The sequence below is a fragment of the Berghia stephanieae genome, chromosome 10 (genome assembly GCF_034508935.2).
Source record: "Berghia stephanieae isolate SIO BIC M18660-M18661 chromosome 10, UCSD_Bste_1.3, whole genome shotgun sequence".
Taxonomy (NCBI): Eukaryota; Metazoa; Mollusca; class Gastropoda; order Nudibranchia; family Aeolidiidae; genus Berghia; species Berghia stephanieae.
In genome coordinates, this window is record NC_088369.1 from 18,634,468 (window position 1) to 18,647,110 (window position 12,643).

The following is a 12,643-nucleotide window of genomic DNA, read 5'->3' on the forward strand; positions in this document are numbered from 1 at the left end:
AGATGTCTATTTATTTCTTTCTCTAACTAACAGGAACACAGACAATTATGTGAAGATATAAAAATTCATCAACGTGAGGAAAGTGGCCGTGAAGAAATCTTGTTGAGTTATCTGTAAAATGAACATAGACAGTGACATGGTTAAATCTTGTTGCGTTATTTGTAAAATGAACATAGACAGTGATATGATTAAATCTTGTTGAGTTATCTGTCAAATGAACATGGACAATAGAGAAATCTTGTTGTGTTATCTGTAAAAATAACACAGACAGTGATATGATTAAATCTTTTTGTGTTATCTGTAAAAAGAACACAGACAATGACATGGTTAAATCTTATTGTGTTATCTGTAAAATGAACATGGACAATTGAAATAAAGTGTTGTGTAATCTGTAAAATGAACGTAGACAATGACATGGAAAAAATCGTGTTGTTTCTTTCTCAAAATACCCGGAACACAGACAATTCTGTGAAGATATTATGAATATGAAGATACGTCAAAGCCAGAAAAGTCGACATGAAGAAATGTTGATTTATCTGTAAAATGAACACAGACTAGACAATGACATGGATAAATATACTTGTTTTTCTTTTTATTCTGTAACTAAAAGAAACACAGACAATTATGTGAAGAGATGAAGATTCGTCAAAAAGTCAGGAAAGTCAATATGATGAAATTTTGTTGATTTATCTGTAAAATGAACACAGACTAGACAATGACATGAAGAAATATACTTGTTTTTCTTTTTATTCTGTAACTAAAAGAAACACAGACAATTATGTGAAGAGATGAAGATTCGTCAAAGTCAGGAAAGTGGCCATGAAGAAATCTTGTTGAGTTATCTGTAAAATGAACACAGACAATGACATGGAGAAATAATGTTTTTTGTCTTTAAATTAAATTAAATTAAATTGAGCTTTTTATAGAGCAATATCCACTAAATTTCCTCAAAGCGCTTTACAAGGGATCCCTGGTCAACAGCAACATTTAACATGTGGGACGGGACATGACGCCTGTTAGGCGATATTACAATTTTAACTAAAAGAAACACAGACAATGATGTGTGAAGATATGAAGATTCGTCAGGTTTGCTTCATTCATGTACTCATCGGATGTAACATCACCAAGGGCAAGGGGTTACACCCTAGGTGTACTTATTTACAGGTCTGATAACCCAAATTAATATGGCCTCATTGTTGTTATGGAAAACTCTCAATAAACCAACTAAACGTGAAACAGTCTCCATTACAATAAACAATGTAAAAATCAGCACTTAATTGAATCCGGTTATCAGACCTGCAAATAAGGTCACGTTGGTGTATACACCCAATCGTTGCATGCACACACATTTCCTGGGCTGGTAAACAATAAATGCAATTGTGACCCCTCGCCTCAAAACGGTATTATGTCGGGATGATAAAGATGCTGAAAATTGAATTGATTGCCAGAAATCTCAGACTTGCGTTGAGTTTGTATGTTTTATAGAGGAGAATCAATGTAATAATTTAGTGCGGAGAATACCAACAATTCAAAATGTTGACCAGTTTAGCTTTAAATTGACTTTTTAGCATCTGGTTCATCCCGACATAATACCGTTTTGAGACGAAGGGCCACAATTAGTATGGGCTTCGGACTTGATTTAATTAGCACGTTGTTGTAATATTTAATATTTTGTGTTACTTTAAGAGTTATTTCCCTTCGTGCTCCTATAGATAGTATGCGCTTAGCTAAGAAGCTCATAACATTGCCATCCGGAAGTATAACGGACCAACACACAAAACTGTGTGTGTCCATGAACGTTTATAGTCGTGTTAATACAGTTCAGTGAGCATTACTCATAAACACGGATGGCAAAATACAATAACAAAGACCAGAGTGACGTAATCTTCGAACTATCTATAGATAGAACGAAGATGACGTCACTGAAGCCTTTGTTATTGTATATTTTGCCATCCGCGTTTGTGAGTGCTTCTCACTAAACTGTATTAACCAGACTATAAAAGTTCGTGGTTACACATAGTTTTGTGTGTTGGTCCGTTATACTTCCGGATGGCAATGTTGTGAGTTTCTTAGCCAAGCGCATACTATCTATAGCGAGTCTGATGACTGAATACAATTATGAGTTTATTATAACATTATTGTAATGGGCAATATTTTGGTTTGATTTGAGAGTATTGAGAGGGGGACGAAGTGGCCGAGTGGTTAAGGCATTCACTGTGACACGGAAGGTGCCGGGTTCGAGTCCCGCTTCAGGCACTTTCGTTTTTATTTCCTTGGGCAAGATTATTAACCCCCATTTTGCTCACTGACTTGGACAACACGGGTGATTCCTGTTGACATCAGACATATTGTGTGATGAGCTATCTGTATTCCTTCGTGGAATGCCTAGGCGACGGTATCTTATGATGTCGTGGCGGGAGAGTGTTATTTAAAACAAACATTTTGGAGAGAATTTCCATTAGAACAATAAGTCCACAACAATTTTGACCCATTGTCTCAAAACGGTATTATGTCGGAATGAACCACATGCTTAAAATCCGAATTAAATATTAAACTGGTCAAATATAGAAATTGTTGGCATTTACACCCTAAAACATGGTATCCGTTCTCCTCAATAAAACCTACAAACTCAACACAAGTCTGATATTTCTGGCTTTAAATTCAATTTTCAACATCTTAACCATCCCGACTTAATACCGTTTTGAAGCGAAGGGTCACAATTTGGATTATCAGACCTACGAACAGGTACAGGTCGTTATTTCCATTACAACGAAAAGTCATAACAATTTGGATTATCAGACCTACAAATAGGGACACGTCGGTATTTCCATTACAACGAAAAGTCATAACAATTTGGATTATCAGACCTACAAATAGGGACACGTCGGTATTTCCATTACAACGAAAGTCTAACAATTTGATTATCAGACTACAAACAGTACACGTCGTATTTCCATTACAACGATAAGTCATAACAATTTGGATTATCAGACCTACAAATAGGGACACGTCGGTATTTCCATTACAACGAAAAGTCATAACAATTTGGATTATCAGACCTACAAACAGGTACACGTCGGTATTTCCATTACAACGATAAGTCATAACAATTTGGATTATCAGACCTACAAATAGGGACACGTCGGTATTTCCATTACAACGAAAAGTCATAACAATTTGGATTATCAGACCTACAAACAGGTACACGTCAGTATTTCCATTACAACGAAAAGTCATAACAATTCTTATAATATTGCACCTCTTCATAATAAAATATTAAGCCCAACGTGTACTACTTTGCAGGTCTGATAACCCAATTTGTTATGGGCTCGTGGTTGTCATGGAAATAATCTCAAACTGAGGCCAAATACATATGCCAATTACAACAATGTTAAAACAAACCCATTAAAATGCCGCTCCGTTATCAGACCTGCAAATACGGTCACGTCGATTGAGCGTCATCGAAGAGTTTTTCCAAAACAAATGATTCAAAATTTGATGTTTTGTGTTTTATTTTTGTGGGGTTTTTTTCGTTTCTTTCTTTTTTCTTTACTTTTTTTTTGTGGTTTTTTTTTTGTTTTGTTTTGTTTTTTTGTTTTTGGCCATTGCTTTATGTATGTAGTCCGACGTGTTTATTCTCGCAGGTCTGACAACGAAACACAATTATGGCCCTGATTTAGCATTGTGTAATGGGAAATATTTTGCATTGGTTTGAGAGTATTTCCCATTACAACAATGAGCCCACAACAAATTGGGTTATCAGACCTGATAATGCATACACGTCGATGTAGTCCGTTCGATTAGACAGACACATAAACAGTTTTCGTTCGAGACTATGATAAATAATAATAATGTGTTCGATTTCCCCTTCGCGATGGCTTCTCAAATGTGACCCAACGTCTCAAAACGGTATTATGTCGGGATGGACCAGATGCTATAAAGTCAAATTAAAGTTAAACTGGTCAAAAATATGAATAATTGTCTATTTAAAACTCTAAATTATGATATTTATTCTCCTCAATAAAGCATAATATAAAATCAACGAAAGTCCGATATTTCTGGCTAGAAATTCAATTTTCAGCAAGTTAATCATCCCGACATAATACCCTTTTGAGACGAAGGGTCACAAATAGGAAATGCAAAGGTTGGAGCTTGGAGCTCGAAGACATACATAACACGAATCAAATAGAATGGACGTTTCGATTCAATTCACGAAGACAGATAATGTGAACGTTTCGGATTAGCCCTTTGTCAAAAAAACACAGTCGCCCTAAAACAACGCTATTCTCATATCCCCCATTCGTCTTCACTGTTTCATTCATCGTGTTTTGTTGACGAAGGGAGAACCCGAAACCTCAGCATAATCAATCTTCCTTGATTTAAATTGAAGCGTCCATTCTATTTGACTTTTGTTGTATTTATTTCTAAAATAGAGGTAATGGAATGACGTCATCACACGGTCATATTTACTCTAATCTTTGTGACTGATTCTGCTCTCTGGTTTTACTGGTATTTTCCAACGGTTATAGATAGTATGCGCTTGGCTAAGAAGCTCATAACATTGCCATCCGGAAGTGTAACGGACCAACACACAAAACTGTGTGTATTCATGAACGTTTATAGTCGGGTTAATACAGTTCAGTATTACTCATAAACGCGGATGGCAAAAAACAATAACAAAGACCTGAGTGACGTCATCTTCGAACTATCTATATTAAAAAATAAAGATAAGTATTGAATTGTAAGCTTCATTTTATTAGACGAAGACGGATACTGTGGACGTTTCAGGTTTCCCCTTTATCAACAAAACACGATGAATGAAACACTCAGGACGAATGAGATGTACGTTTCGGGTTTCCCCTTTATCAACAAAACACGATGAATGAAACACTCAGGACGAATGAGATATACGTTTCGGGTTTCCCCTTTATCAACAAAACACGATGAATGAAACACTAAGGACTAATGAGATATACGTTTCGGGTTTCCCCTTTATCAACAAAACACGATGAATGAAACACTAAGGACTAATGAGATGTCCATCTCATTCGTCCTTAAGTGTTTCATTCATCGTGTTTTGTTGATAAAGGGGAAACCCAAAACGTCCACAGTATTTGTCTTCGCCTAATAAATTGAAGCTTACAATTCAATGCGTATCTTTATTTTTTCCTTCGAGCTTCAAGGTGCAACATTTTTCATCATACGATTATATTACAACAGTCAAATTCTTTTTAAAGTGTTTATTTTAATTGTAGATAAAACAATAAATTTAGTGGTTCGTCTTACTTCTAAGTAGATCTAAATTAATTTGTTGTTGTTGTTGTAAAGTTGAAGGGTATTATATACGATTCTTTCATTTCTTTGTAGTTATTTTTATCATGCTTTGTAAGATTATTAGATATTTCGTGACCAAATTGTGTGCCAGTTGTACTTCGATTCACCATAATTTGTATCTTTCTCCATCTGCTTGAATTACAATTTGACCTAAAAAATATAAACGTTGGATTTGTATTCATGCGCACCAAAAGATTATTTATAATTACCAATCAGCTGTCTTTTACACCTAATTTCACACCAATAAAATGTGCGCAAATATTCTGCAATCGTTGAATAAAATTTTTATTCAACGCGTTCAAAGCATTATTTAACGATTGCGTATTTACTGTGAAATGATAGGTTTTCCATTGAAAGGGATGGAATAACATACGATTCTTTCACTTACACTCTTGCCGTTTTGAATTCCGGACGTGTTTCCAACCGCTGCACGAGCTTGCGAGTACGCATTGGGAACAAAGTTCGAATTCCAAAACGCAAGGGTGTAAGAAATCTTTTATTCTACCCCTCAATCGATTCGATTTCTTCTTCTCTGAGTAAAAGACACTTTCAAAAAATGATAAATGATACTTCTTATTCAAAAATCTAATTTTAGTGAAATTCTACGTTTGATAATCTGACGTCACAAATTATTATTGTAAACTTGATATTATTACGCGTTACTATTTAGGGAGAGGGGTGGAATAATGTACCATATTTCACACCAATAAAATGAGAGAAAATATTCTGTCGATGAGCAATATGCTTCAACAGTCATGTCGTCACTTCCCTCGTAATGACGCATGGTAACTTAGTAACTGGCTCTAAACTATCGGAACAATGGCGGACGCCCTTATGAAATATTTCTCCGACGAGCATAAAAGTGTATCCAGAGGAGAAAAACATTATAAATCTGATCATGTTTTGACTTTTATACATTCTGATCACATGGCATATGAAAAGTTCTCTCCAGCATGAAGAATAAAAAGTACCGAGTTTCTTTGTTTAGAACTACGATGGCCGCCGTTGCTGGGCGACATGACATCAGACTATTGAAACCAATTGTTTATTCAACGATTACGTAGATACGTATTTACGAAGAATGATAGGGTTTTCCATAGGGTGAGTTGGAAAAATGATGGAATTTCCACGCGAGGTTGGACAATATTCCGCACTCATTCATATCACGCTACCGGAGCTCACTTCAAGTGTGGCATGAACTTGTTTTAGTATCGTAGCCTTCGCTAACTTATAGCCTGACACTGACCCAAAAAGAAAGGGGGCGAGGTGGGGGGGGGGGGTGGGGAAGAGAGAGAAAAGCCGTGACGTCACACCTCAATTTTTCCGGTCCAACATCCTTGGAAGTGTGTATGTCAACAGTCCTTCGGAGGAATAATAATAAATAGTATACGTTTTGAATCATAAGGTGGCAAAACGTTTTTTTAGTAGTTGGATGTGTCAAAAGATTCGTAGGATTACGGGACGTAAAAGAGCGAGGATTGACGATCTTTATTGACGACCACCTTATATTTAGACTAGAAAATAAGATGTCATCACTCTGAAACCAGAATACCATTAAACAAGGTGTGTATCAAGTCCCTCGGAAGAGGGGTTATACACTTCCAATGAGATAGGAACCAGTTTTTTTTACATCACACTTTTGTTCCCTTTTGTACGTCAAAAGACAAGTGGGTCTACGACGACAAAATAAACAAACCATGAGTTGTATTCAATAATTCAACCAATGGGTTCATAAATGTCCTTGAGCACTACGAAAGAGAATTCACTAGATAGGCGATGAACTCATCTATAAATGACGTGAAAAGACAGGTCGTAGGGGCAGGCCGTGTGCACCGTTAATTTATAGGCTGACACTAGAACCCTCTTAGACTTATACAGGATGTCCGTAAAGTCTGGACACAGTAAAGTTAAATATTTTTCAAAATAGTATTCAAAATTTATTGCATCTAGTTCATGCAAATTTTGTGAAACGCATTGACATTTGTGACCCTCCGTCTCAAAACGGTATTATGTCGGGATGATTCATAACCAAAAAATGTAAATTTAGAGATAGAATGATGACAAATCGGACCTTAGAAGTTTTTGCAAAGCAATAAATAGTATTTATATTCCATCATGACGTAGAGAAAGTAAACCAAAGTTTGATATTTGTGGATATGAATTCAATTTTCCTAACATAGTGTATCCCGACATAATACCGCTTTGAGACGGTGGGTCACATTTGCATTGCAAATGATGGCGCTCATATTGAAGATATTATTTGAATAAAATAAATAGTGAAAATAAAACTTAATTTTAATTATAAACCAAAAATATTCAACTATCCATTGTGTCCAAAATTTATGGACACCCATATTTTAGGTTTGTGCAGCGTCTGGTGAGTTGTCGTTAGTAGATCTCAAGGAAACAAGTGGTCCCATTGGTTGAACCGTTGAATACAACTCACGAATTATTTTCTTTTGTGGCCAAAGACTTCGTCTTTCGACGTAATCTTTTGGTCAGTGTCAGGCTTTAAGTTAACGATGGCTGCGGTCAGGCTATGACTTTTCAAAAGCTTTGCATACATTCGTTCTTAATATCGTAGCATCGTCCAATCCCGTACACATATTGTATATTTAACATTCATGCTTTGTTACATTCATCTCGTACACAATAAATGTCAAAATAGAAGATGTATATAGAACATCATTGTTTTATTTCCCATGAATGATTTGTTGTTGTTGTTGATAATACAATCATCGTGTAAATTAGAGCGCGATTTTGTTTTTGTCTTTTAGATCTTTATTGCATTTTTTACACTTTTAGGCCATTTCAGTGCGGCTATGTGGTCTAGTGGTATGACACTCGCTTTCGGATCGGAAGGTCCTGGGTTCGAGCCTCGCTCGGCGCATAGTTGAGTCCTTGGAAAAGACTCTTTACTCACATTCTCTCACCGTACTCAGGTGTAAAATGAGTACCTGGCCGTCAACAGCGTTGTCTGTCGGAAATAAACGGTAATATCGCCTAACAGGCGTCATGTCTCGTTCTATATGTTAAGTGTTGCTGTAGGTCAGGGACCCTTTGTTTGTTTGATGCTTTAGGTCTCTTCCAACACAATTGAGGTTATATGAGAGACCGCTGAAACAAAAAAACAAGCAATCTAACAAAAATAGTACAAATGTAAATCAAAATCATAACCTAAAGATATCATAAGCTAAATTATAAATAACCAAGAACAAACAGGCAGAAGATTTACAGAAAAAAAAATATCCCCTGTCAAAAATACAATCACAAACCAAAGAAGCAGGATAGGCTAGTAAAGAGAAGAAGAAACGACATCACTATCGGATCGTACACCCATGCGAACATCATAGGTATATGATTCAAGGGTGATGCTCCCATCCAACCACCCGCGGACCCTTTGTAAAGCGCTTTGAGCACATTTAGTGGATATTGCGCTATATAAAAGCTCTATTTTTTTTTTTTTTTTTTTTTTTAATTTGGGGGGGGGGGGGGGGGGGGGGGGTTCAATGCCAGTTAAAAAGAAGAAAATGAGAAAGTGAAAATATTTTAGATGTACAAGTGAAAGCACATGAGAAAAGTAAGACAAAGGGGAATTGGTTCAAATAGGAAACATGTAGATTCCAAGAGCACACCGTCAAAGTACTTAACTTGAGATCTCCTAAAGTCTCATCTAGACACAAGTGCAGGGTCCCACTAAGAGTAATTCATTCAAATGTTTACAAATCATAATATATATTCAAACCAATGAATATGACATTACATAACAGAGAGACGATTTACACGGGGAAAAAAATCAGCTCCCAAAACTTTCACATTGACTGTTTCCCTTCCAGCCAAGGACTCTGACAAGGGCTAGGACAAAACCAAGTAATCTCATATCAAGACAAAGACAGAAAGCATGTTGGAAAACAGATATAGGGGAATAGAAGACACAGTAAGTGCCTCCCTGCCCACTATGGGAGGTCAGGAACCCCACCTAGTAATTTTTTTTTTTTAATTGAGCTTTATATAGCGCAATATCCACTAAATATGCTCAGAGCGCTTTACAAAGGGTCCCTGACAACAACAACATTTAACATACAGGACGGGACATGACGCCTGTTAGGCGATATTACAATTTTTCGGACAAAAACAACGCTGTTAACGGCCAGGTACTCATTTTACACCTGAGTACGGTGAGATAATGTGAGTAAAGAGCCTTTTCCAAGGACTCAACTATGCGCCGAACAATGCTCGAACCCAGGACCATCCGATCCGTAACCGAGTGTCATACCACTAGACCACATAGCCGCACAAAAGGGAAGACAACTTGGTAAGATTAACTCTTTAAAATAGAACAACAAAAACACGATGTGGTGCAAATTCCAATAATATTTAATTCATTGTACAAACAACAATGTAACAAATGGATACAGCATAAAACGTTCGGTTCCACAGCTGAAAAGGTCAGAGGTCACTCACCACTATGCTTTGTTTGTTTTTGTTTTTAAAGGTTTTACGGCGATTGCAACACATTGAGGTCATTTCAGCGCCCATTCCACCTAACACAAAGATCAATTATATTTTCGGTAGAAATGAAACAAACAAAAAAATAGAGATTTAAAAAAAATGAATAGAAAAATAAATAGATAATACTGCTCAAATACGATTATGTATAGCACTGTTTTGTTTGTTTTTAGGGGTTTTACGGCACTTGCAACATATTAAGGTCATAACCAGCGCCTACTATTACACCTACTACAAAGATCAATCATATTTTCTGTAGAAATGAAACAACAACAACAACAAAAAGATTAAAAAACAAAACTAAATAGAAAAATTAATAAATAAATATAGATAATACTGCTTAAACGTGATTATGTATAGCACTCAATCAAAATCAGAAAAGGACAAATTAAATACCCCCAAATACACTCAGTACGGATACAGTGGAACACTGATACAACGAGGTCAGTAAAACAGCTAGAGGATCAGATCTTATTTTATCCAACTCGTGTCTTATAGGAGATGAAATGGCAAAGAGAAAATGGCATCGGATTGTTTGTTTTTGTTTTCAAGGGTTTTACGGCACTTGTGACACAGTTAAGTCTTATCAACATCTGGAAAAAGGAAGAAAAAACGGATCGTAAAAATTGAAATCATACAGGAAAAAGTATGATAAAGGGGAATTGGTTCATATTGGGAACAGATGAACATTCCAAGAGCATACCTTCAATGTACTTAGTTTGAGATACTCAAAAAGTCTTATCTAGACATAATCACATGATACCACGAAGAGGAATACACTTAAATGTTCAAAATATTTTTTTTTTTAACATGTTTTGTTTGTTTGTTTTTAAGGGTTTTACGACACATTAAGGTCATATCAGCGCCAGTAAAAAGGAAGAAAATGGGATAGTAAAAAGTTCTAGAATTACAATTAAAGCACCAAAGAAAAGGTAAGACAAAGGGGAATTGGTTCAAATAGGAAACATATGTAGATTCCCAGAGCATAACTTCAATGTACTTAGTCTGAGATCACCTAAAAGTCTTGTCAATACACTAGCACAGGCTAAGAGGAACACACTCAAACGTTCATAAGATATTTTTTTTGTTTGTTGCTTTAGGTCTCTTCCAACACAATTGAGGTTATATGAGAGACCGCTGAAACAAAAAAAACAAGCAATCTAACAAAAATAGTACAAATGTAAATCAAAATCATAACCTAAAGATATCATAAGCTAAATTATAAATAACCAAGAACAAACAGGCAGAAGATTTACAGAAAAAAAAATATCCCCTGTCAAAAATACAATCACAAACCAAAGAAGCAGGATAGGCTAGTAAAGAGAAGAAGAAACGACATCACTATCGGATCGTACACCCATGCGAACATCATAGGTATATGATTCAAGGGTGATGCTCCCATCCAACCACCCGCCGTTCATAAGATATGTTCAAACCAAAATATAAGGATCAGTGCATAACAGAGATGATTTACAAGGGGGAAAAAATATCACCTCCCAAAAACAAACACTATACATTTGACTGTTTCCCTCACAGCCAAGGACTCCGGCAATGGCCAGGACAAAACCAAGTACTCCGATTTCGAGACTAAGACAGAAAGCAACTCAGAAAATAGTTACAGGGGGAAAGAAGAAACAGCAAGTGACAGCAGTAGTGAGTGAAGGCCTTTTTCAGTCAGTTGTTCTGCTGTGCTGTGCTCTAGATGATGTTTTCTGCATTTAGGAATCAGGTTTTAGAGAAGACATTGTCTAAGGTCTGACATTACAAAAATTAATGAGCGTAATTTTATAACAAATAAAATTTTTTTAAAGAATAATTCATTTCCATGATACTCATTGTATCTGAGATCCAAAGTACCTACCAAATGTAGAATTGAATATGTAAATATAATCAATACAAAGAAAAAAAAAATTATAAAAAATGAAAAATTAAAAAAAACACACCTTTAACCCAACAAGTTATAAACAAAAATGAATATAACAGCTTCAAATTAAAACAAAATATCAAACACGGAATGTTTCGGGCTCAAAACCCTTCTTCAGCCATCAACAACAAAAATTAATAAAAACCAAAATACATTATTAAAAAAACAAATAGACTATCTAGTTTTGAAGTGATGGATTTATGTTCCCTTTTTATTATTGGCTGACGAAGCGGTTTGAGCCCATAACGTTGTGGCTTTGGTTATCTAGTTCTTTTTTTTAAAGCAATTATATTCATGTTTATTACTTTTTACAGTCCACAGCTTCTGGAAGCTTTGTATTACTCTGACCTTTGACCCACAATGATAATGCCTTATATACATCATTTTAAAAAAAAATAAACAAAAACAAGAATAAATAAAAAAAATAGATAAAATAATTAATATTAAATAATGTTGATGATGCGTACAGCAGTCCCAATACAACAATCTCAATCAAAATTACAAAAGTAAGAACAATTAAACAAGATTTTATAAGAAAACCACATGTTTATAAAAATAATTGATAATGTACATTACAACAATCTCAAAAGTACACATCAAAAATAAACTAGAGCTTTTATGTATTTAGGGCAATTATTCACTTAATGTGTATTTAAAAGTACTTTATAGAAAGCCCAAAGACAACACAAACAATTTTATTTTTGTGGTGATTTTTTTATTTTCTTGTACCTATTTATATGAGTTTTATCAGGAGTTGTTTCCCACAATCTCTTCACTATTAAAATAAAATAGAAGCTCCATTTTAATTTACGAACACAAAATGATGTGGACATGCAAAATGAGTATCTGACCATTCGCTGTGTTGTCTCTGTTGGA

At 35.4% G+C, this 12,643-nt stretch overlaps 1 protein-coding gene across 2 annotated transcripts in view; it reads left to right on the forward strand.

Moving 5' to 3' along the window:
• The window catches only part of LOC144980756 (chordin-like protein 2), a 53,703-nt gene extending 52,974 nt beyond the window's left edge, over window positions 1-729 (forward strand). The window contains exon 15 of one of the 2 annotated variants that reach the window (XR_013646950.1): window positions 42-729. The gene's annotated coding sequence lies outside the window, so the exon portion shown is untranslated. The remainder of the gene's footprint in view (window positions 1-41) is intronic. The other variant, XR_013646951.1, reaches the window with a different exon arrangement.
• Window positions 730-12,643: the final 11,914 nt, after the last annotated feature.